General features: G+C 36.0%; 1 long non-coding RNA gene across 1 annotated transcript in view; it reads left to right on the top strand.

Annotated features, from left to right (window-relative positions):
* Window positions 1–26,020, top strand: part of LOC111171087 (uncharacterized) — a 60,369-nt gene extending 34,349 nt beyond the window's left edge. The window contains exons 2-4 of the long non-coding RNA XR_016393263.1: window positions 17,368–17,461; window positions 18,674–18,745; window positions 22,097–26,020. This is a non-coding gene — a long non-coding RNA (uncharacterized LOC111171087). The remainder of the gene's footprint in view (window positions 1–17,367; window positions 17,462–18,673; window positions 18,746–22,096) is intronic.
* Window positions 26,021–26,806: the final 786 nt, after the last annotated feature.

The following is a 26,806-nucleotide window of genomic DNA, read 5'->3' as shown; positions in this document are numbered from 1 at the left end:
CTGAGTCCTTGTGAATATTAAGTGACCATTAGCTGTGGTTTAAAGCCGATCTTGTGGGAAACGGCCACAAGGTGGCAAAATTTCTACATTTACAACTCGGGAGTTGGGCAACAGAGTCTTCCTGGAAATCGTGTTAGCAGGCTGTGAATTAGAGTGGAATGTGCCAAGGCAAACCCCCGACAGCTTATATCTCCTTACTTCTTGTTTGTTTTTTCAATTTAATTTTTATTTTTTATCAGAGCAAATTTGATAAAAATGTTGTGTATGTTCTAGGTGTACAGAATCTGTTTCATTATATCTATGTATCTATCTATTCATCTTTGGATCCTTTCCCATGGATGTTATTACAGAGTGTTGAGTGGACCTCTCTTGATATTCCATATGTCTTTGGTGATTATATGTTTCATATGTATTAGTATAGGTCTGTCACCCCCATATCCTAATTTATCCATTCCTCCCCCCTCTCCATTTGGTTCAACATAATTTTGATTTGTTAATCCATGAGGGTCCTTTTCTTGGAAATAAGTTCATGGGTATCAATTTTTAGGTAACACCTATAAGTGATATCAAAGGATATCTTTCTTTCGGTTTCTTTCTTACTTCAAGTTGTATGATTATATCTAGGTCCTTCTGTGGTGGTGCAAACAGCACTGTTTCATGCTTTTCCATGGCTAATATTCCATTTTGTACATGGACCAGTTCTTCTTGCTTCATTCATCTGTTGATGGATATTCTGGTTGCCTCCAAGTCTTGGCTGTGGTAAATATTACTGCAGTGTAGGATTGCCAGCCTGTGTGTTTTGGATTCTGGTCTTCTCAGGTGATAGGCGCAGCAGTGGGCCTACCAGATCATATGGTAGCTCAATTTTTACCTAGAAACTCACATTCATTCTGTTCTAACTACTGGCAGTTACCAGTTTACAGCCCACCAGCAGCTAGAGGGCCCACAGTTCTCTAAAACCCCTTCATCATGTATTGTTTGTGGACTGTTTTGCTGATGATCATTCTGACTGTTGTGAGGTGAACGTTTTTACAGATTGGTTTTGCATGTCTTTATTAATTTCTGATGTTGAGCATTTTTCCATGCCCTTTTTTTGGTGAAAGAAAAAAAAAAGAAAGAAAAGACAAAATGTGTGTAAAATGTGCCTCTTGAAATGGTCTTTTTTAAAGCTTGCCCTCTTTTGAATTTTTTGGTCAATTTTCGACCCCAGAATTTTTTTTTGAGGAGAGGTGTCATTTACAGGTCTACAATTAAGTTGAATTTTAACTGACCATTAGCACTGGGTTTAAAACTGCTGTTGCAGGAAGGCCAAAGTGCTTCAGGATTTCTCCATTCTCATATCTGGTTACTAGGTCAACAGAGCCTTCCTGAAAGCTGTGTTCCAGGGTTGTAAGTTAGAATGGAATGAGCCAGGAAGGACCCCTATAATTGTATGACTCATTACTTCTTGTTCGTTTTTTTAATATAATTTTTTTTTTTTTTTTTTTTTTGGCCATATGCGGGCCTCTCACTGTTGTGGCCTCTCCCGTTGCAGAGCACAGGCTCCGGATGTGCAGGCTCAGTTGCCATGGTTCATGGGCCTAGCCGCTCTGCGGCATGTGGGATCTTCCCGGACCGAGACACGAACCCGTGTCTCCTGCATCGGCAGGTGGACGCTCAACCACTGCGCCACCAGGGAAGCCCTAATTTTTATTTTTACCACAGCAAATTTGATTATAATGTTTTATTTGTTCTAGGTATGCAAGATGTGTTTGTTTTACACCTATACATATATGTATTCATCTTGGGATCCATTTGCCATGTAGGTTATGACACAGTGTTGAGTAATCTTCTTTTGGAATTCCATAGGTCTTTGGAGATTATATATTTCACATGTGTTTGTACATCTCTGTTAACCCCGATATCCTAATGTATCCAATCTTCACAACTTTCCTATTGGTTAACCATAAGTTTGTTTAATAAATCTGATTGCCTTTCTCTGTGGAAATATCTTCATTGGTATCAATTTTTAAGTAACACCTATAATTGATATCATGGGATATGTGTCTTTCGCTTTCTTACTTCCAGTTGTGTGACTACCTCCAGAGTCATCTATGGTTCTGCAAACTGCATTGTTTCATTTTTTTTCCATGCCTAATATTCCATCTGTACACATACAAGTTCTTCTTTGTCCATTCGTCTCTTGATGGACTTTTTGGTTGTTTCCATGTCGTGACTATTGTAATACTGCTGCAGTGCAGTTTTGCCTGCCTGTGTCTTTCCATGTCTGTCTTCCTAGGTTACAGGCCAAAGAGTGGTCCTGCGGGATCATATGGTATCTCAATGTTTACCTTTTAAAGGCAGCTCCGTTCTGTTTTCATTAGCGGCACTTACCAGTTTACGAGCCACTTAAAGTTGAGGGTATGCATATCTTCACAACCTCTTCAGCAGTTATTGTTTGTATATTTTTGCTGCTGGTTATTCTGACCGGTGTGAGCTGATACCTTTTTCTGGCTGGATTTGCATATGTCTAATAATTCCTTATATTAAGCTTATAGCCATGTACGGTTTTTTTTGTTTGTTTTTTAAAGAGTACAGCTTACCTATTCAAATCGTTTCTTGAAGTATGTGCCATATTTTGAATTTTTTTGGCCATTACCTCTCTCAACACATTTTGTTGACAGGTGTCATTTATAGCCCTGCAGTACTTGTGAATATGAAGTGACCTTTAGCACAGGTTTTAAAGCTGCTGTTGCGGCAATCGGCCACAGGGCGGCAGCATTTCTACATTCCCCACCCTGGTTACTAAGGAAACAGTATTTTCCTGGAAGTAGTGTTCCTTGGTTGTAAATTAGAGTGGAATGTGCCCGGATAAAGCCCCAAAGCTTATGTCTCCTAACTTATGTTTGTTTTTTTATATTTAATTTATATTTTTTATCGGAGTAATATTCCATTGTGTACACGGACCACTTCTTCTTTGTGCTTTCACGTGTTGATGGACATTTTGGTTGTTCCAAGCCTTGGCTATGGTAAGTAGTGCTGCAGCGTAGGATTGTCAGCCTGTGTCTTTTTGACTGTGGTCTTCTCAGGTGGTAGGCCCAGTAGTTGGCCTCCCAGATCATATGGTAGCTCAATTTTTACCTTTAAACGCACCTCCTTTCTGTTCTCACTACTGGCTGTTACCATGGGACACCCCACTAGCAGCTAGAGGGTACACAGTTCCCTAAAACCCCTTGAGCACTTATTGTTTAGAGATATTTTGCTGATGATCATTCTGACTGTTGTCAGGTAAAAGTGTTTGTAGATTGTATTTGCATGTCTTTTTTAATTCTTGATGTTGAGCTTTTTCCATGGCCTCTTTTGTTAAACTAAAAAAAAAAGAAAGAAAAGAAAAAATGTGAGTTAAATATGCCTATTGAAATTGTCTTCTTGAAAGGTTTCCCTCTTTTGAATTTTTTCGTCGATATTCGAACAGAGGATTTTTTTTGAGGGCAGGTGTCATTTACAGAGCTGCAATTCTTGTGAATATTAAGTGACCCTTAGCATTGTGTTTAAAGCTGTTTTTGCAGGAGATGGTCACAAGGCTGTGTCATTTCTCCATTCCCAAATCTGGTTACTATGGCAAAAGAGCCCTCCTGGGTGTAATGTTCCAACTTGTAAATTAGAATGGAATGTTCCAGGAAAAAAACCCGTAAGTTTATGTCTCATTACTTCTTGTTGGTTTTCTTAATTTAATTTTTATTTGTTATCACAGCAAATTTGATTCCAATGTTTTGTTTGTTCTAGGTGTGTAAGATGTGGTTCTTTTACATGTAAACATATATCTATTCATCTTCGGATCCATTTCCCATGTGGGTTATGACATAATGTTGAGTACTCTTCTCTTGGTATTCCGTAGGCCTTTGGTGCTTATATATTTCACATGTGTTGGTATATCTCTGTTTACCGCAATATCCTAATTTATCCAATCCTCACACCTTTCCATTTGGTTAACCATACGTTTGTTGATCGAATCTTTGATTGCCTTTCTCTGTGAAAAATCTTCACTGGTATCAATTTTTAGGTAACACCATTAAGTGATACTATAGGATATGTGTCCTTCGCTTTCTGACTTCAGGTTGTGATTACCTCTAGACCCATCTATGGTGCTGCAAACAGCATTGTTTCATCTTTTTCCTTGGCTAGCATTCCATCTGTACATGTACCAGTTCTTCTTTTCCATTCATCTTTTGATGGACTTTTTGGTAGCTTCCATGTCTTGGCTATTGTAATACTGCTGCAGTGCAGTTTTGCCTGCTTGTGTCTTTCTAATTCTGTCTTCTTAGCTCATAGGCCCAGGAGTTTGCCTGCTGAATCCTATGGTAACTCAATGTGTACCTATTAAAGGCACCTCCATTCTGTTTTCATTAGTGGCTCTTAACCAGTTTAGTCCCACTTAGAGATGAGGGTACGCATTTCTCCACATCCCCTTCAGCATTTATTGTTTGCAGAATTCTTGATGATGGTCAGTCTGACCGGTGTGAGCTGATATGTTTTTGTAGACTGGATTTGCATGTCTTTAATAATTCCTAATGATGAGCATTTTTCCATGCCTTTTTTTGTTGTTGTTAAAAAAAAAAGTGCGAGGAAAATATACGTCTTGAAATTGTCTTCTTGAAACCTTGCCCTCTTTTGAATTTTTTGGTCGATTTTCGACCCCAGAACTTTTTTTGAGGGCGCGTGTCACTTAACAGGCTTGCAATTGTTGTTAATATTTAGTGACCATTAGCACTGGGTTGAAAGCTGCTGTTGTGGGAAACGGCCACACGGCGGCAGCGTTTCTCCATTCCCAAATCTAGGGAATGAGAAACGGGCTTCAGAGCTGCCTGGAAGTGCTATTCCTTGGTTGTAAATTAGAATGGAATGTGCCAGGGAAAAACCCCATAAGTTTATGTTTCAGTACATCTTCTTCCTTGTTATAAATTAATTTTTTTAATCAGAGTAATGATTAGAATATTATTTGTTCTAGGTGTATACAATGTGGTTCATTTGTACATTATATATATCTATTCATGTACAGATCCTCTTTCCACGCAAATTAATACGGAGTCTTCAGTAGACCTCCCTTGGTATATGGTCGGTCTTTTTGATATATGTATTTAATATGTATTGGAATACGGATGGCAACCCTAATCTTAATTTGTCCATTGCTCCCACCTTTCCTTTTAGATAACCATAGTTTGTTTTCTAAGTCTATGAGTGTCTTTCTCTGTGGAAATAAGTTCGTTTGTGTCAGTTGTTAGATAACACCTAGAAGCGATATCATAAGATATTTGTCTTTTGCTTTCCGACTTACCTCATGTGTTGTGATTATCTCCAGGCTCATCTGTGGTGCTTCAAAGAGCAGTGCTTCATTATTTTCCATGGCTAATATTCCATTGTGTACATGGACCACTTCTTCTTTGTCCATTCATCTGTTGATGGACATTTTGGTTGCTTCCATGTCTTGGCTTTTGTGAATATTGCTGCAGTGCACCTTTGCCAGCCTGTGTCTTCTCGACTCTGGTCAACTCAGGTGAAGGGCCCAGCGGTGGGCCTGCTGGATTGAATGGTACCTCAATTTTTACTTTGAAACGCAGTTATTTTCTGTTCTCATTATTGGCTCTTACCACTTTACATCTCACCAGCAGCCAGAGGGTACACAGTTCTCTAAAACCTCTTCAGCATTTATTGTTTGTAGACATTTTGCTGATGGTCATTCGACTGGTGTTTGTTGAAACCTTTTCGTAGATTAGATTTGCATGAGTCTAATAATTCCTGATGTTGACCTTTTATCCATTTTCTTTTTTTTTAATCAGTGTGTAAAACTTACCTCTCATACGATCTTGAAAATTTTGCTCTCTTTTGAGTTTTTTTCGCCATTCCCTACCTCAGAACATTTTTGGGGGGGCAGGTGGCCTTTACAGCCCTGAGTCCTTGTGAATATTAAATGACCATTAGCTGTGGTTTAAAGCCACTCTTGCGGGAAACGGCCACAAGGTGGCAAAATTTCTACATTTACAACTCAGGGAGTTGGGCAACAGAGCCTTCCTGGAAATCATGTTAGTAGGCTGTAAATTAGAGTGGAATGTGCCAAGGCAAACCCCCAACAGCTTATATCTCCTTACTTCTTGTTTGTTTTTTCAATTTAATTTTTATTTTTTATCAGAGCAAATTCGATAAAAATGTTGTGTATGTTCCAGGTGTACAGAATCTTGTTCATTATATCTATGTATTCATCTTTGGATCCTTTCCCATGGACGTTTTTACAGAGTGTTGAGTGGACCTCTCTTGATATTCCATACGTCTTTGGTGATTATATGTTTCATATGTATTAGTATAGGTCTGTCACCCCCATATCCTAATTTATCCATTCCTCCCCCCTCTCCATTTGGTTCAACATAATTTTGATTTGTTAATCCATGAGGGTCCTTTTCTTGGAAATAAGTTCATGGGTATCAATTTTTAGGTAACACCTATAAGTGATATCAAAGGATATCTTTCTTTCGGTTTCTTTCTTACTTCAAGTTGTATGATTATATCTAGGTCCTTCTGTGGTGGTGCAAACAGCACTGTTTCATGCTTTTCCATGGCTAATATTCCATTTTGTACATGGACCAGTTCTTCTTGCTTCATTATCTGTTGATGGATATTCTGGTTGCCTCCAAGTCTTGGCTGTGGTAAATATTACTGCAGTGTAGGATTGCCAGCCTGTGTGTTTTGGATTCTGGTCTTCTCAGGTGATAGGCGCAGCAGTGGGCCTACCAGATCATATGGTAGCTCAATTTTTACCTAGAAACTCACATTCATTCTGTTCTAACTACTGGCAGTTACCAGTTTACAGCCCACCAGCAGCTAGAGGGTCCACAGTTCTCTAAAACCCCTTCATCATGTATTGTTTGTGGACTGTTTTGCTGATGATCATTCTGACTGTTGTGAGGTGAACGTTTTTACAGATTGGTTTTGCATGTCTTTATTAATTTCTGATGTTGAGCATTTTTCCATGCCCTTTTTTTGGTGAAAGAAAAAAAAAAGAAAGAAAAGACAAAATGTGTGTAAAATGTGCCTCTTGAAATGGTCTTTTTTAAAGCTTGCCCTCTTTTGAATTTTTTGGTCAATTTTCGACCCCAGAATTTTTTTTTGAGGAGAGGTGTCATTTACAGGTCTACAATTAAGTTGAATTTTAACTGACCACTAGCACTGGGTTTAAAACTGCTGTTGCAGGAAGGCCAAAATGCTTCAGGATTTCTCCATTCTCAAATCTGGTTACTAGGTCAACAGAGCCTTCCTGGAAGCTGTGTTCCAAGGTTGTAAGTTAGAATGGAATGAGCCAGGAAGGACCCCTATAATTGTATGCCTCATTACTTCTTGTTCGTTTTTTTAATATAATTTTTATTTTTACCACAGCAAATTTGATTATAATGTTTTGTTTGTTCTAGGTGTGCAAGATGTGTTTGTTTTACACCTATACATATATGTATTCATCTTGGGATCCATTTGCCGTGTAGGTTATGACACAGTATTGAGTAGTCTTCTTTTGTAATTATGTAGGTCTTTGGTGATTATAAATTTCACATGTGTTTGTATATCTCCGTTAACCTCGATATCCTAATGTATCCAGTCTTCACACCTTTCAATTGGTTAACCATAAGTTTGTTTAATAAATCTGTGATTCCTGTTATCTGTGGAAATATCTACATTGGTATCAATTTTTAGGTAACACCTATAATTGATATCATAGGATACGTGTCTTTCACTTTCTGACTTACTTCCAGTTGTGAGACTACCTCCAGAGTCATTTATGGTTCTGCAAACTGCATTGTTTAATTTTTTTTCCGTGCCTAATATTCCATCTGTACACGTACCTGTTCTTCTTTGTCCATTCGTCTCTTGATGGACTTTTTGGTTGTTTCCATGTCGTGGCTATTGTAATACTGCTGCAGTGCAGTTTTGCCTGCCTGTGTCTTTCCATGTCTGTCTTCCTAGGTTACAGGCCAAGGAGTGGACCTGTGGGATCATATGGTATCTCAATGTTTACCTTTTAAAGGCAGCTCCATTCTGTTTTCATTAGCGGCACTTACCAGTTTACGAGCCACTTAAAGTTGAGGGTATGCATTTCTTCACAACCTCTTCAGCATTTGTTGTTTGTATTTTTTTGCTGATGGTCATTCTGACCGGTGTGAGCTGATACCTTTTTGTGGCTGGATTTGCATATGTCTAATAATTCCTTATATTAAGCTTATAGCCATGTAAATTTTTTGTTTTGTTTTTTAAAGAATGAGTACATCTTACCTGTTCAAATGGTTTCTTGAAGTATGTACCATGTTGAATTTTTTTGGCCATTACCTCCCTCAACACATTTTGTTGTCCCGTGTCATTTATAGCCCTGCAGTCGTTATGAATACGAAGTGTCCTTTAGCACAGGTTTTAAGGCTGCTGTTGTGGCAATCGGCCACAGGGCGGCAGCATTTCTACATTCCCCGCTCTGGTTACTAAGGAAACAGTTTCTTCCTGGAAGTAGTGTTCCTTGGTTGTAAATTAGAGTGGAATGTGCCCGGATAAAGCCCCAAAGCTTATGTCTCCTAACTTATGTTTGTTATTTACATTTAATTTATATTTTTTATCGGAGTAATATTCCGTTGTGTACATGGACCACTTCTTTGTGCTTTCATGTGTTGATGGACATTTTGGTTGTTCCAAGCCTTGGCTATGGTAAATAGTGCTGCAGTGTAGGATTGTCAGCCTGTGTCAGTAAAGATGTTAAATAACTAAATAAGACATTGCCAGAAAAAAACAAATCTGAGAAACAGTTTTTTCCCAGCTGAGTTGCCCTTTGGGAAATACTGAAGAGAATTCTGCAGGCTGAAATGAATTTAATTCAGACATTACCAACTAGCCATATAGAACAGGAAAGGGAAGCTTTATTTTATGTTAGTTTATGTCTTTATGTAGTAGTTATAACTGTAATTTGTCTACTTTTTTGAAGTAGAGTTGATTTATAATGTTGCATTAGTTTCTAGTATACAGCAAAGTGATTCAGTTATACATATATATATATATATTTTTCATATTCTTTTCCATTATAGTTTATTACAAGATATTGAATATAGTTTCCTGTGGTACACAGTATGACCTTGTTGTTTATCTATTTTATATGTAGTAGTTTGTATCTACTAATCTCAAACTCCTTATTTATCCCTCATCCCACCACTATTTTTTTTAACTTGAATATAACTAACTGATAACTTCATTCTGTCTTTGATTTGGATCATTAGACCTTCATTGTTATTTAATGACAGTATTATGGGACAAGAGGAAATGACTGCCAAGGGTATATCTCTAAATCAGCATTTGCTAATGAATGAATGAAAATAAAACACTGTCTTTTATTTTCTATCTTCTTTAATATCCTGGAGTATCACCTTTTATACTATAAGAGAGTGGTTATTTTTTCAGGCAGGTGGCATGAATATGTCAGTCCATTCTGGAGTAGGTAACAGAGAAAGAAGGGTGGGAACTATAGTGAAATGAAGAGTGAGGTCCCACCTAAAGCTATCCCCATGCCATTTGTCAAACAAAACATGCCTTCTGGGTGGAATTTGACTAAAAAGCAGGTTAATGTGCTCCTCGTATTCAATTCCTAGCCCTTTCATTAAATTACTCCTAATTGTTATAGTGGCCAAGACCTTGGAATTTACTACACTTCTGAGGCATTATTTTCACTTTAGTTCTAAGATTATTTTCTGCCTCATGTTGTTAATATATTATGGTATAGCTCCTCTAGTTTTTATTCTCACATTTTCTTCCTTATTTCTGTTCCTAACTTTTTTCTTCCTGTCTTTCCTACTTTCCTGCTGTATCCTTCATTCTCGCTCTTGGAATCAATGCAGTCAAGTCATGGTTGTCTAGAATGCAAGGTAGAGTTGGTTCTCTTTCAGTGTCACACTTCAGTGAAATGTCTAGAGTTCTCTTGTTTGCCTTTTAAGTACGTTCACCTGCAGTTCAACTTCGGCTATAATTTTTATTTTTCTACATGTTGGTATCAATTGAATTAGGCTAATAGCAGACTATTCTGACCACAGCATTACTAAATATGTGTAGCAGGTGTGTGCATTGGAGCCCAGAAAAGTAGAAAAGAGTAAAAACATAGAACGGTATGAATAAGGAACTATCACTTTGAGATTAGATATAACTAAAGTTTTCATTTATAATTTGTCTGCTAAAATTCATTTAGCTTCTCACGCAAAAATCATCAGATTCTTCTGAGTCTTCTATGACAACCAAACAAAAAAATCTAGTCATTTTTCAAAAGGAATTAACTGATCTTCTGGATGACCAGTACTAGGTGTGTATCTCATGTTAAAGATGATAGCTGTCTGGTCTTTTACCCTCACTTAGACCTGCTATTGAAACATTTTCATGCCTTCTGTACCACAGAATTATTGTTGTGTAATATAGGATGCCATAATCTGCCTGCTAGGGTGTTAGCAACAGCATAAGAGCAACCTCCTTGGTTTGTCTGTTTTCTGCTAGAGCATGTTGCATCATTACATTGTCAGCTAAGGATATTTCTTAACACATAGCCAAAAGCATATTTTTGCCCGTCTCATTGCATTATAAATTAAATGTGTTATTTAGTTGGGGAGGTGAATCTTGTACCACCTGTAGCAACAGGGTGATGGGAATTTTAGTCCCACCCAGAATATTAGTGGTACAGGATTTTTGTCTGTGACATTAAAATTCAGCATCTTTACTAAACCTGACAAGCTGTGGCCCAAAAGAGGCAGTGAATATTAAATATCTCAAAGAATAGTATTACTAGTGAGTATTTCCCACTAGTGAGTATTAAATATCTCAAAGAATAGTATTACTACAACCTTTCTGGTGCCCAGAAACTTTCTGTTTCTTTGCAACCACATAATTATGGCAACCAGTAAAATTTGATGCTGAGAAAGGTTGCTTGTTATGACTGGCTCTCTCATCTCCAGATCTCTCAGACTGATACGCGAAATGAGTTTTGTTTCAAAGAGTTAGTGTCGTTTTAGAACAGACGTTATCAGTCACTTTATTCAGAAGCTTCCTCTCTTTTATCCAGAGAAACCAGGGGAAAATTGTCAGAATGACAATGATTGTCTATATTTAACTTAGAAGAGAACATGTTTTCTGTAAATGTAAATAATGGTCAGAATAATCTGGGATGTATTAGATTACAATTTAGAAGATCTAGAGTCACTTTTTCATCATATCTTTCGTCTTGAAATCACTTTCATCATCTCTTTGAGAATTGTCAATGTGAAAAGGAATTATACTGATGAGGTACTGACATTGTAAGTTAGGCTGAGGAGGCCAATGAGCGAAGTCCTTAAGAATTTGGATTTGAATTTCAGCCCTGCCACTTAGAAGTTGTTGAAGTTTCTCTAAAACTATTTCCTCTTCCACCTAGGAATCATAATAGCCCCCCTCCCAGGGTTTTTTGTGAAACACAGGGAGAATGCACCAAAAATGATAAGCATAATGTCTGGCACGTAGTAAGCTCTCAATAAATGGCAGTTGCTATTATTGCTAGAAACATGTATAATAAACTCCATGTAGCCAATGATCAGTTATCCCTGCAAAAACGAAATGCAGAATGCTTGGGCTACTGAATTACACCAAATTATTTAACAACACTATATAGAAAATCAAACAACTTTTCTTCAATAATAAGTGTAATACGTCCTTCATTCTTAAATTTTTTTAAAAAAATGTCCTGTTGGCTAAAAGAATTTCACTGGTCCAGTTTTCTTGTCTCCTTTCATTTCCTCTTGCCATCCTTTAATCAAGATACTCATAAGCTCTGACAGTCCAATGTCAGCCGAGATGAGGTGAAAGAAAGACAAGGAAATAGCCTGAAGAGTCCATGAACTCAAAACTTGTCCCTGGATAATTAAGAAATGGAAATGAGCATATCTGAAGGATTTCGTTGTGGTTTTTTCTCGTTACACTGTTGGACAGAGTACAGATTTTTTCCCACTAGTGAGATTTTGCCATGGCTGAAGCTGATTTTTGCTATCATGATACCTGGAAACCTAATTCCTGGCTGGACTTTCTCTAAACACCCTTGTTAGCATCTCAAACTATTTCCTCTGGAAAGAATGTAAAGCAGATTCAGGTGTTGTATGTATTTACAGTTTGAAGGCCCAAACATTTTATTTCAATAGATTTTAAAGGAAAAAGAGAATTACAAACATGTTTTAAAGATCCATCCAAAAACCATTTATTTAGCGGAGACTGCTCCAGACTCTGTGCTGGGGTTGGCATTGAGAACACAGCCATAGTGTCAGACCTCAGGGAGCACAGAGGACAATCAAGTGACAGCCCATAAATGCACTATTGCACACAGAGAAACAGAGCTTATAAAATGGGGTATGCTCTGTGCTTCTTTCTAAATTAAAGGTAACATATTCAGAGGAGTAATTTTGAAAAAACTACATACACACACACACACACACACACACACACACACATACATATATGAAGACCTTCAGTACTTTAGATAATTCTATGAAAGTTAAGAACAAACAAGCCATTATATTCCATTCTTCTTTCTCAATTTTTTTTACAGAGAAACTCAGAGAAATATTTTTATTCTGCTGGTTTAGGAGAGGGTAATTGAATTTTAAGTACCTTTTTCTGCCAGCCTTAAAATCATATCTACCTATGAGAAAATGATTGTCCAATAATAAAAAAGAGAAAGAATGATAAAAGAAATTAGTCAAAACTTTAAGGAAATAAAGGTTTAGATTTTTTTTTTTTAAGTTTTTGGCCGCACCCCCACGGCATGTGGGATGTTAGTTCCCCGACCAGGGACCGAACCCGCACCTCCTGCATTGGAAGGCAAAGTCTTAACCACTGGACCACTGGGGAAGTCCCTAGATTTTTGTTTGATAAGCACCATGTTCCATCTTGATTAACTGACTTTTTATTTTCCCTTATAAAAAACTTCTCTGATTATTACATATGGCTTAATTGTCCTAAAATAATGTCATTATTGCAATCTTCCCATGAGGGATTGTAGTGTGTTTATCAGACACGGTAGGAAAGGAAAAGGAACTCCACTTATTTCTCAGCCTGGATTTCAGCTCACATTCAAGAATCCCTCTGCTTACCTGGCCACCTTCAACTTGTAAATCCACAGATTTTGATATGGCGATGAGCACTGTGGAGTTTTCAATTGTGTAAAGTGGGAACACAGCCCATTGACATCATGCCCAAGATGGTCAGTACATGGTAGCTATCAAACAAGGGTTCTTGAAGGAAGAGCTTTGTGTGGCCATCTCTGCGTGTCAGGAAATTCAAGTGTACATTGCAAAGTGATTGCAAGTGATCCTTTACATTGCAAAGGATCTCATTGGCATTTACGCAGGTCAACCAGGGCTGGTAGAGGCAGGATCAGGAGAAAGGTGTGTTTACCCTCGTTAACCCTAAAGGCAAAGGACTCAGACCTTGAGTCTTGAGAGAAGTAGAGATTCAAACTTATTAGTAAGATTAAGATAACCTAGTAAAGTGAACATCTAGATTTTTCCCAACTAATTGGGGTTATATGTGAGTGTATCTGAGGAAAAGTAAATTTTTATAATAATTATCCTTAGTTGTTCCACAGCACTCTCTTAGTCTTAGGATATACCATTCAATATTTCCCTAGGCAACTCTAAAGCTGTCCTCATTTTTGATATGTGTATATATACACACACTATAAATAAGTTATGTTATATATATAAAACATATTTAATTTGAAGTGTACAGTTTTTGACCGTAAAATAAAGAAGACAAACTAGACACGTCAGCTAATGAAACCTGCAATTAAGAAATTTTATGATGGGCCTAATCAAGTGAGTTCATATAGCCCATGTTTCAGAGCAAGAAATTAGTTTCCCTGTGTTTGAAACCTGGTCCTATGAATTAATAACTATACAACCTTGCCAACATGCCTGAATTCCTCTGAGCTTCAGTTCTTATCAGCTATAAAATCGGATAATAAATAATACTGGACTCATAGAGTTGCTTTGAGGGTTAAATAATGTAAAACATGAAAAGCACTTAGAACTCTACCTGTGAAAAAGCATTTCGTGAATGTTAGCTGTTATTATTTCAATGTGCTTACTTTATAAAGTGCTTCTCATGACATAATGGTATGTCAGTACAATTAAGAGTTTTGCAGTTGTACGTTTTGATAGAGCATAATTCCTGGTGCAGAGTTGGCATTCAATAATTTTGCTACATATGGGTGAAAAATGACTAAAGTATGCATGTGAAATATAACAATTATTAATATTTATAAATTAAGAAAATATGTTGACTAATACATCTTTTTGAAGACATTTCAATAGTTCAGGCTATTTTAATATATACTGACATATATAGAATTTTAGTAAAAATACGTGAGTTTGCATTTGACATTAATTTCCATCTTCAATCTTATTTTAAAATTTTGTGCATTCAATTTTTTAGAATTTGAAAAAAATAACAGTTTTACCACTGTTCACTGTATTATGAATCTTATCCCTAATATGTTTTTCCCATGATCTTACCACTTGGATAATTAAGTTCAAAACAGATAGAAACGTTAAAGCTCATACTACACAATGTGTTTTTTTCTTAGTATACCTACTACAGGAATAGCCATGAATTCTACAGTAGCAACCAAAGTTGGCTATTAACTTAAAAGTGGTCATATTCATTCTTCTTATGTCATTAATTTAAAGAATCAAAATCATAAAGTATAAAGGGACATAATTTGCTAAAATAGTTTTGAATTTTGTTATAAAATATTTTAAACTTACTGAAAATTATAGAAAATACTGTCACAAATACTTGTGTTCTTGCTATCCAATTTTACCAAATCGTAACATTTTGCTATATTGGCTTCAGATTTTTTTTTAAATATATATATATTACAGGTACCCCTGAAGTCCTCTGAAACCATTCCCCTGTCGTCCTGAGATAACCACAAAATAGAGTTTAACGTCTATAATTCCCAAGCTGTCTTATGATATTAATGTTTGTCATACATATATACAAGTAGACATAAATAATTTACAGTATTATTTCATGTAATTTTAACTTTATATCATGATAACTTACTATGGGTTTTCTTCTGCAAATTATTTGCTCAAGATTTTTTTTAAGATTTATCTATCTTGATAAATGAAGGTGTATTTCGTTTAATTTAACTGCTGCTTAAATTTCATTGAATAAATATATCATAATGTATTTATTTATTATATTATTAACACACTATTAGAAAAAATGTTGCAATGAATGTTCTTTAACAAATTCCTTTTGTACATGTGGGAGAATTTCTCTAAAGTAGAGGTGGAATTAAGTCAAAGTGGAATTTTCTGGGTACTTGAGTGCATAAACTTCACTAGACATAGACAAATTTACCTAAAAAGTATATGTACAAATGTATACTTTCTGTCCACAGTCTATGAAAGTTCCTGTGTCTTTGAATCATTGCCTATACATTTCCCCAGAATTATTTGCACTTTGTGCCGAATGACAAAATTGTCAAATCCTACTCTCTTATTTTGTACATTCAGATAGGTTCGTTGCAAATGAGAATAGTGCTGCTTCATTTCTTAAATTGGATTCAGTTCACAGTGGCTGAAATGTGAGGTCTTAGGAGACATGAGCTCAGTGGTTCTCAGTGGTTCTCAGTGGTTCTCAATCTTGAAAATACTTTAGATTTACCTAGATCATCTTTAAAATTCTGATGCTCAAGCCTCACCCCAGACCTGTTAAGTAAGACTCTCCTTGGGGGTGAAGGGCAGGGGGATGTGGGTGCCGTGCTAGTTGCCCCACCTACAACCCTTGGAACTCAGATCCCAGAGTGATCCTAATATGCAGTCAATGTTGGAAATTATTGCCCTTGTGTATGTCTGATAAGAAAGAGAATAAAGCCAGAGGGAGAAAAAAAGATACTTGGCAGTAGACCCAACTCTAAAAGTGAGTGGTGAACTGGAGTTTGATTCTTAATAGTTTTATCTAGAATGAATAAGTAAATTAGCATCTGGGGAACAATAGTAGGTATTCCAGAATTTGGCAATGCTTGAGACCAGGAATATAACAAGAGTTAGTCTGCCGACAGTTGAGAATAGAACTACAGGTCCAGGGTCAGGATGCAGTACCTTTAGGGTAAGGCAGTTTATGAAGTCCAGGCACGTGAATGGAACCCAAACAAGTAGATTTTTTATCTAGGCAGAAAATTTGGAAAAAGCCAGTGAGTGTTAGAGAAAAGCTTTGCCTATGTGGGCACCATTGGCTCATAGCAAATGGCAGTAATTCCAACCCTATTAGCTGGTTGATGCCAGTTATAAATGTTTGGTCAGACTTAATTAGAATAAGTTTTGAAAATAAGTTATGCTTAAACGTGTAAGGTATAAGCTTCTAACTGGTGATCAGAGGGCATGGAAGAGTCAAGGATAAACTGAAATGCCCCAAGTTATAATGAATGAGGAAAAGTTTTGATTTGGTTCATCATTTGTAACATAAGCTATTGACATAAACCAACAATTTGTATTTAATTAAGATTATTTCATAACTAGATTAAGTATTCTACTTTACCAAGAGTGTCAAAATCTACTATAAGTATAAGGTAACACGGGCTTCCCTGGTGGTGCAGTGGTTGAGAGTCCGCCTGCCGATGCAGGGGACGCGGGTTTGTGCCCCGGTCCGGGAGGATCCCACATGCCGCGAAGCGGCTGGGCCAGTGAGCCATGGCCGCTGAGCCTGCGCGTCCGGAGCCTGTGCTCCGCAACGGGAGAGGCCGCAACAGTGAAAGGCCTGCGTACCGCAAAAAAAAAAATAAATAAATAAGGTAACAAACGTTCATGGAATCTCAGCTATAGCAACAGCCATTTTTCATCCTTTCCTCAGTCAGTACAGTTATTTCAGTTTTCTATAGAAAAAAATGAATTGAAAGACCATTTGGCTTTGCTGACATGATCAATTGCAAAACTATTGGAAAGTTAAATATCAAATTATTTATAGGACATGAAGATATTGACGTTAATGTATAGTTCATGTAATTATCTCACACATTCAGGAGAGATTAAGATTTCTAAAATTGTATTCTAGTTAGAACACCTAAAAGCTTTTCTTTTAAAAAAAAATACCTTAGGGAAAGTAAAACTAAAGGCATCCAAGATATTTTTAAATTGTCATTGTGCATTCAACTTAAAATACCGTTTAAGACATGAGTATGATGAGACGATTACAAGGTGATTCAAAACAAAATACCTTTAAAAGTCTGCATGCCCTTCAGGTTGACTATGAAGTCATCGGTCAAGGTAAATAATCAGGGTAATTCTTTCTTTTTTTCCACTTCAGTGCTGAGTACAAGAGAAGGACTAAATATGTTCAGAAAAGTCTTAATCCTGAGTGGAATCAAACAGTAATTTATAAAAATATCTCCATGGAACAGGTATGCAATGATTATTTTCTATATGACAGATTCAGGCTAATATAAAAATAGTGATGACAGAGTTATTGAAAGATTGTGATTCATATCAATTTTTCCATACAAACAAAAAAAAATATAGCCAGTAAAAGGAACTGGGTGCAGTTCGAAGATACAGTGAAAGAAAATGTGCACATTTTGACAAAACAGCTAAAAAATAAACAAAATGAATAAGACTAGTGGGACATTTTCCACTGATTATTTCAAAATTAAATATTTCAATAGACTGGTCTCTATTTATCATATTTTGAGGGAAAATATTTTCCAACTAGCTGTATTTTGACTTTCATAAACAAAGAAAAAATAAGATTCATATGCACTGAAATGAATTACTCCTCCTGGCAACAATTTAGGGATCATCTCTTTTCTAAATTGAGGCTTCCTACGGATCTAGCATTGTGCAACTAAACTGTACGGAAGAAAGCATGAAGAAGACTAGTGTAAAGGATTATCATAACAAATAGATGACTCTAAGCAAAATTGCATCAATGTGTTTCTGAAAATCTTCATGTCATAACTTTGTATCAATAATAGAAAATAACTGATGGTTTATAAAGATGAATTCAGAGAGAAAAGAATACAAATAGAATAGGAAGAAGACATCCATGAAAACAATTTACAAATGAGTTGTCTTTCAAAATGAGCTTTCTAATTTATCCTTTGGGAGATTTCTAATTTGACTATGAAATTGAAGCTGGATATAAATTATAATCTGGGTTCTTGAATTTAAAATAAGTTAAATTTCACCTGCAGAAATAAGACAGTGCTACTAATGTGTTTTGGCAATTTACTGAAACAAAAAACTATAATCCAAATACTTTGAATAACCTAGAAATTTTTGCAACCTATGAATTTCATGTATTTAAAGAGTATATGTAGATTCTGCTTGGTACTTTTAATAACGGGCAGGGGTAGAATAACAGGAAATAAGTAAAAATCACCCTTTTTTTTTGCAAAATAGTGAGGTATCTTATGATCAAATACTTGGTTGGACCACAAAATGATTGACAGTTTACATAATATTGAATGTAAGTATACAGTTTTATATAAACTTAAAGTATTTTTACATAAGCAGAAAGAGTTCAAGGAATGAAAATATAAATGAGTCTATTATATGAGTATAATGAAAATTTATGATGAGAAATGAGGTTAATGACATTTTGATTTGAACTGTAGCTCAAGAAGAAAACACTGGAGGTGACAGTCTGGGATTATGATAGATTTTCTTCCAATGATTTTCTTGGTGAGGTGAGCCTATGGTTTCCTTTTTTTATTTGCTTCATTATAAACCATCAATTAAATCTTTATGGAAAGCATATTTCTTAAGTGTATAAGATAACTGTTTCTGGATAAAATTCTTTGGTGGATAGAATTTATTTACGAATGACTCTTTGAATAGATGAATAGCAACTGGAGAAATAATTTTCACTTTACCACTTGATGTACTTTATAATTAATTTGCAAGATGAAATATTAATTGTTTTGATTGAAAGTTATATAATCGTGCTGTGAATCCAAATGATTATGTAAAAGATTTGAGATAAATTTATTGTAATATAAAATGAGCTGGATTTTTTTCAAATGCATTTTCAGGTTATTTAATTGCTATTCCTCATTGCACATATGAATGACTTGATATGACATTTTACATTCTTATTTCTTTTAAGTGTCCCACAAAAAAATCTCAAAATATTTTAAGAAGCAAAACTAGAAGTAGGAGAAAACAGTAAAAACAATTTTTATAAATTCACAAGGAGTGTAACCTAATTATGAAATGTGTGGCAGGATGGTCAGATTCTGTGATATTTTTCATCTATCATATTCCAAAAATACATATTTTGTTTAGTGATCTTTGCTTAAAGCAGAAGTTATGAATTAATGTTAAAAAAATAAATCTCCAAAAATATATAACACCTAGAAAATACAATATCCTTTTGATAGAGACAATAGAAAACAGTTGAGTAGTCTAGGTGACATGAGGTCTTGTTTGGTTCCTACACTCTGTACCTCTTTCCCATCAAAACTAGATCATTTGAACTTCACCTGCAGGCTCCATGCGGTATAGCCACTTGGACTAATCTTGGTCTTAGGCAGGACTACTCTAGAGTATGGTTATATCTGATTTATTGTCCTATTTCAAAAAGCTGATTTATTGAAGTCCTTATAATTTATTGTTCTCATGAAGCTAAAGCATATATCCATTTTGTGGTTTGATTTTTTAATATCTGCTCAAATTTAAGATGCCAACTACTGTAAAATGCACCATTGTTTATGTACCACTAAGAAAGAAAACATGTTGCCAATTAAACCATGACACAGCGCTTTCTTATTGTAAACTGTTGGTAATATCTCTGTTTCAAATGTGAACTAAAGTATGTTTTAAAATAGAGGGAATAAGTTAGTAATTGAAAATTAGCCATTCTTTTTCATTTTTTCCCTCTTGTAACTAAAATCAAACAATCTAAAAAAAACACTAGCCCAGTTTAAGAATATAACATGTCCATTTAACAAAAGAAGACTTTATTTCATAAAGAGATTGACTTGTGACTCTACCTTTTTGCATCATCTCCAAATAATTTAATTAATAGTCAGATGTCATACAGTTCGATTTAACCAAACGTTTATACAGCGTCTGATATGCACAAGACATTCTCAGTATCATGGGTGAAGAAAAATGAGGAAGACCTCATCATCCTAAAGGTTATACTATATCCTTTGACTTATGTCCTTGAATAAATTTCAGATCACAGAAAAAAACAACAAATGAATTACAGCTTAATCCATACATTTTATTCACTTACTGCACTTTTTTTGAGGTATTGATTGATTTATCTAGCAAATCTCACCTCGATAACATGCCTAGGTGATATCCTCTCAAAGAACAAACTGAAAGCATTGATCATGGCAAGTCCCATTCCAGTCAAAGCAGCCAGCAGTCCCCAAAGCTGTCTGTCATCAAAAGTAGAAGCCATGGTATCTTCCCTGACCTATCCAAGGGTAGGAGATATTTCAAGTAGAAAAAAAACTTTTGTCTGTTTGTTCACTCAGTATCTTCTTGAATATGAGTGCCTGTATATTTAATATCTTTTGAAAAGTATTATATTGGGAAATATTTAATATAATATCATGCAAAGGTAATGGATATGGAATCAGGAGAAATGGGCTTTAGTCTCAGATCAGCTCATAATTAGGTTGATGCCTTTGTGATCTTCACCTCTCTGGTTCTCTGTTTTTCAACCTATAAAATGGAGGAGGTTGGGTTATATGAGCTATTGGGTCTTTTTCAGCTCTCAAAATCTAGGTTAATATGATTTTATAAAATACATTGGGGTATTTCATAAAGAAAACATAAAAATCCTCAACAGTTCATTGACTAGACATAATCATCATTACCATTTATGCATGTTTCTTCTGTTTAAATCCCTATTTTTTCATATGCATATTCTTACTCATAAATCATATATGTAATATATGGACAAAACAGGTTTGCATTCTGCTTTTTAATTATATAAAAAACATTTTCCTCATGTCATCAAAACAATTGGTATGCTGAAAATTACTTAAACCTTTCCTAAATGGTGCATTCAAACTAATTCTATGATTTTTTTTTAACTACTATTATTATTTTTAAGTTGCAGCATCGTACATTGGGTTTGGCAATATGCACAGCTTTCCCATTGGAATGAGCTTTTCCTTTGGGAGGTTCAATAACCAGTTATCCTACAACACAACAGTAATCTTCATCATAAAATGAGTTACTGCCTCTGTGAGGGAACCATGTAGTATGTTTCCAGGATATGCTGAGCTATTTATAAATATTAAATAAAAATTTTTATATTGGATCTGAGTATTCCTTCCTTTTTGCCAATTCTCAGGAAGTACAGCAAATTGAAAAGTGGTTCTTTACAATTTGGATTGGAAATGCAAGTGTTCTAGGAGATGAAAAACTGAGGTCACGTCCAGGAGGCCACTGAGTTGATACAATAAACCACTGACTACAATAAGTGCTATAGATTACTTATGAGTTGTATAGATCATTTCTGGATTCCACTTAGCCAGATCAACTCTGCACTAATTAACATTCTGGAAGATGATTGGTATAAAGACCTCTCTCTCTATGACTACCACAGTAAATGTGTGATCTTATATATACATTCTCTAAAATCACCTGAGATGATGATATAATAGTCTCCACTTCCATGTATCCCAGTGACTCACACACCTTCCTCCAGGAATTTTAGTTAAAACTCCTCCTGCGGCAGTGTCAGCCTATTGTTTCTTACCTGGTCCCTACTAGAATTAGCAGAGTTGCTTGGTGAAACTATAAGTTAATATATTCATTTATATGAGACTACTTAGAATGTATTCATTCCTCTTCTCAAAGCTCTCTTCTCAAGATTATCATCCTCTTGCCTTTTCTCCCAAAAATTGTCTCCCAAATGTTGAATCACACAGCTGTATGGTGAGCAGCTGAATAAACGCGCCAAAAAAGAAACAGAATTAACATAAATCTTAGGCGGTTTCAAATTATGTGAGACCCAGCTTGACAGGAGGAACGCTGGAGCAACTTTAACTCATGTTTTACCCTTTTGTAACCAGACATGCAGGTTCCCACCATTGAGAAATCCCATAGTAGTCCCGGTAGCTCGAAATCCTCATCCAAAGGCCATCTCCGCTCTCATGGACCATCTCGTGGTCAAAGCCAAACCAGCGTCACTCAGACCCACCTGGAAGATGCAGGGGCTGCTATAGCCGCTGCCAAAGCCGCCGTGCAACAACTCCGCCTTCAACCAAGTAAAAGACGCAAATAAATTCCTCAGCATGGCAGCTTAATGTTCATCTGTTGCCTTTCTTTCCTGCTGTCCTTCCCCATTTGCTTTGTTTTGTGCTTTCCCTGCTCCCTCTGTTCTCTGTCCCTTCGTGTAGGAACAGTATCGATACATAAATATGCTGTCTCTCATTTAGTTCTTTTTTGTTTTAATTTACATAGAACAAAATAAAACTGGCTGTTTCTCCTTTGTCTCCACCATCCATCCAACCTGGCTCATAGTATTTGGTAGCTGTGTCTGTGATGTGTGCAGGCAAAACTATGTTGTGTGTCCTTTTTGTGTGCACTTAAATATCCTTTAGAATACAGGAATTATAAGCACAAGTGGCTGCCAGTTTTCTGGGCATTACACCAAAAAAAGGCACACACATAAGCATTTTGAGCAGATTAGCAATGAGAGTCTCACCTCTGAAAAACACTAAAAAATTTTAGGCAGAAGAGTCATGTAACCAACAGTCAAGTTCTAGAACCTAGGGGAAATGGAAAAAACATTTTATGCTTAAATTTTTTAATAAATTATGCATGTGAAATAATGAAGCTTTCCGTGTGAGAAACTTTCTAGTCTTTTGGAAAAAAAATCTAAAGAAAATAATGTTTCTTATATTCTCAAAGAAGTATGTAGTATTAATATATGTCTAAGTATATTCAATGAGGCCATGTTACCTCATTAAGGAGCACAGTGGGGTCCATTCTGTTGGATCACACTTTGTATAAGATACAAGAGAATTTATAGGGTTATTCTTTTTTCTAACCATTGGAAATCCTTTGGAAGTCAAGATATCAATTAAAGCATAACAATTCACCCATCTTAACTGCTGTAATTTCAATTGATAGAATTATATAAGAACTTAGTGAGTACAGAGACTTTAAAAATGTAGGGTCACTGTTACTTCCAAGAGGCATCAGGCAAACAACGGAGATAGATGAATGTTCTCCCCATCTCTCAAAGTCATCATTTCCAAAGAAACAGCCAGTTTTAACCCCCTTTAATGCTGTGCATGTGGTGTCATTTTGGCATTTGAAAACACAACTTACTTCAATAGAGCAAAAGATCACTTCTGTTTGCATGAATAACATTCAAGCTGGTTCTATCTGAGGATACATACTCTGGGTTTCCATTTCACCCACACTACCACAGCAGCACATAAAAGCGGTCAGTCTAATCATGACGGAAAGCAGCACAGACACAGCATAGCAGGAGTCCTCCGCATTCAAAGAACTTAGTCTGATAATCTGCCTCCACCAGCTAATGGCAACCAAGACCAAACCAGCTAGCCCTCAGGAAGGTGATGTCTGATGGACCAGTCAAGCCAGGAGGTGAGCAGAAATGCACTATTCAAAACACACAGCAAGAACATCCCCCAAATTTAAAGCCCTCATCTTTTAATTTTTAAAGATTGTCTAATAAAGTATGTTTATCCACTTTTTAATGTGCTTTTGTGGGCATGGCATTTCAGGACTTCATCATCACTGTGTAAGTCCCAAGATCAGTCCCATAATGTATTGACTACAGTGATTTGTATTTTTCTATGCACTGGGCATCTTTTGACTTTTGTTGGGAAATAGATTAACAGTATTCATACTGCAGAATGGAACGCGTGCTTCTAACCTAATCTGTTCAAGCATGACTATAAATATATTGCACTGTGATAAAAGTTTAAACTGCTCACAATTCGAGTTAGCATACCAGTTGGAATGTAGATCAGTTTTTGTTGAATATTATTTCAAGTGTAACTTTAAAAAAAAATTCAATGGATTTTGGAAATTCTTAGAGAAAGTAAAGGAAAAAAATGTTAATGCACTCATTCACCTTTACATGGTGAAAGTGCTTTCTTGATCCTATGAACACACTTTTTCCACTCATGTTTCCGTAGTTGTCAAGTGTATCAGATGTGTTGGGCATGTGAATATCCAAGTGCCTGTGTAATAAAGTATATTTATTTCATTCATAAACCACTGGGTTCTGAGACATTGTTATATGATGCAGCTTAAAATGAGTGTGTCAGTTTTTGCTTTCTCATTTGATTCCTTGCAATAGAGAATTTAAGGTTACTGCTTCGTTGCTAGTGCGAGCTATAATGATAGAATATTGAGTTGCAGGACAAAGTTTCATGTCGGAAACATAAGATGTATGGGGAATTATTACCAAATAAATGTACCAGAGCTTACATAAACATGTCAATAAATAATGGGGCTGGGCTACTCTAGGCAATGCTTCCACTCTTCCTTTCTTGCACATCTGATCTACTTCACAATCTTCTCAGCTTTCTGGATAGAGGAAGACAAATCCAATGAGTCTTGCTCTGGACAGGCACCTAGACTTGATTCCGTGGCTTTTTTAGGAAGGAAATCTAGTTAATATCTGTCCCTATCTTGACACCAACAATTTGTGGAATTTTCCCCCAAGAAAGAATGCCACTCACTGCCAGTGACAGGGATTAAACCAGGGTGATTATAAACTTATCTTCATTGTAATTCAAATTTAAATTTAATTTTGATTCAAAAACATATATCAAAGAAAGGATTAAAAAAAACGATAGCAGTGTTTGCCCCCTTAAGTCCCTTCCAGCCCTAAAACACTTGATTCTATGATCCTGTACTTTCCACAAAACTAAAATTAAGACTTGTACTTTCCTATTGCATTTCTCTATATTCTCAGAAATTTCTTAAATTTAATATGCTTTTGTCCCAACTAATCAGATATTTAGGAGCAATTGAGGATGTATGTGGCAGTACAAAGGGCAAACCACTGTGATGTTCCTTGAATTAGCAGGCAATTAAGGAAACAGCTTAAATATTAAGATAATTGTGAATATGCATTTACTGAGCCCAGTTTATAGACTATCACCAAAGCAGTTTCCCTTTTCTAGTTAGCCTTACTAGTACTGTCCAAGAGTACTTAAAATTCCACCTCTCACCTTTTTTTCCATCAAATAAGTTCAGTTGATTTCTTACTTCATTTTCTTACTGCAAATATTTCGTAATTGTGAATGTTACAGTAGTCAAATGCTTATCTCATTTCACTCTATTTTTAGTGATCATGATTTAAGTATTCCTATGATACTTTGTCTGAGTTTTCCTAGGTGTGGGTCTTAAAATTTGCAGCAAAATGCATTTAACTCCCTTTCTTTGAATAATGCTCTAATGGATATTCTCATACATTTAGAATAGTTCTTCACATTGTGCAAAGTGTTTCATCACCCATTTTCTCATTTTGTCACACCTAGTGGATGAGGGATTCGTTGCAGGTATTTTCATTTCTGTTTTCTGAGTGAGCCATCAGAGAGTCGGGGTGTGCGGGTGGCGGCATGACTGATGAAGAACACATACCTGGAAATTGTCAGAATCGGCAATCTAACCCTTGTTTATGACTGCACCTAATAAGCCTTTGCTTTTGAAATACATTGGCTCCTGAAATACAAACTCTCCTGATTTCACTAAAAACAATTGTCATTTATTTATTTGCTATTTACACTCCAGTCCTTACAAATGATTAGAGGTTGCTAGAAATTATGGCAGAATACGATTTAGACTTGGTCTACCTACTTGATCCTCTTTTCTGAAGGCTGATAATTAAGCTGCCACAAACCAGGGAAGTAAAACCCTCCCACTGCACAAGCCAAGTGCAGCAGTAAGGAGGCTCTGTAGAGGAGGCTGTGTGTACATCTGCAGTCATTTCTATCAAGGGTGACGAAATTGTCCCTAAAGAGCTTTTCATATATATATGAAAAGCTTGTACTTTTCATATATATATATATATATATATATATATATATATATATATATTTTTTTTTTTTTTGGCGAGCTTTTCAGCAGATTTCTGCTTGAAGTAGAAGAAAATATGGGTCAGGTGAGAATAATGGAGTAAGCCAGGAGGAACTTTTTCTCTCCCTCCAGGGTTTAGTTGCATGCTAGGGAACCTGAAGGGAAGGATTTAGACAGTTTGTGCCAAATCATCCTGATACCTAAACAACTCTCTCTTTGTATTTAGAAATCCCTGGAAATGTTTTTTTCCAAGCCAGTTGGTTTGGTGGAATATAGGCCCGGCTGTTTTAGAAGGTAACGCCAACCAGGGAAAAGAGTTTCAAAATAGGTTGTTTTTTAAAACCATACCCAGACTAAAACAAATTGAAGTGTTTTTAAAACCTTGAAAATTAATTTAGTTGCCCTGGATATATTACATTTTATATATATATTAAGGGCATTTTAAAATTCCTGAGCTGTTTTTGTTTGATGCTGAGATTTTAGGTAAGCTTTAAGTTTAGAAACACTCATACAGGATGGATAGAAGTATCCCTCCGCCCTGAACAATAAGATGAGAACTTGGAGAGGTTAGTAAGAAGATGAATCATTGACTGAGTTGTGTGAGGAACTATGACTGAAGGCCCCTTGTTGTGGCCGAATTGTAGGAGAAGGTCCTGAAGCTACTTCCACAGACCGCTGCTGGAAACTCCACTTTCCGTAAGGCTCCTTTGCAGCAC

The sequence above is a fragment of the Delphinapterus leucas genome, chromosome 1 (genome assembly GCF_059928025.1).
Source record: "Delphinapterus leucas isolate spDelLeu-1000000601 "Yukka" chromosome 1, BTC_Dleu_Yukka2, whole genome shotgun sequence".
NCBI classification, from domain to species: Eukaryota; Metazoa; Chordata; class Mammalia; order Artiodactyla; family Monodontidae; genus Delphinapterus; species Delphinapterus leucas.
Note: the sequence above shows the minus strand (reverse complement) of the source record. Positions and strands in the feature narration are given on the sequence as shown.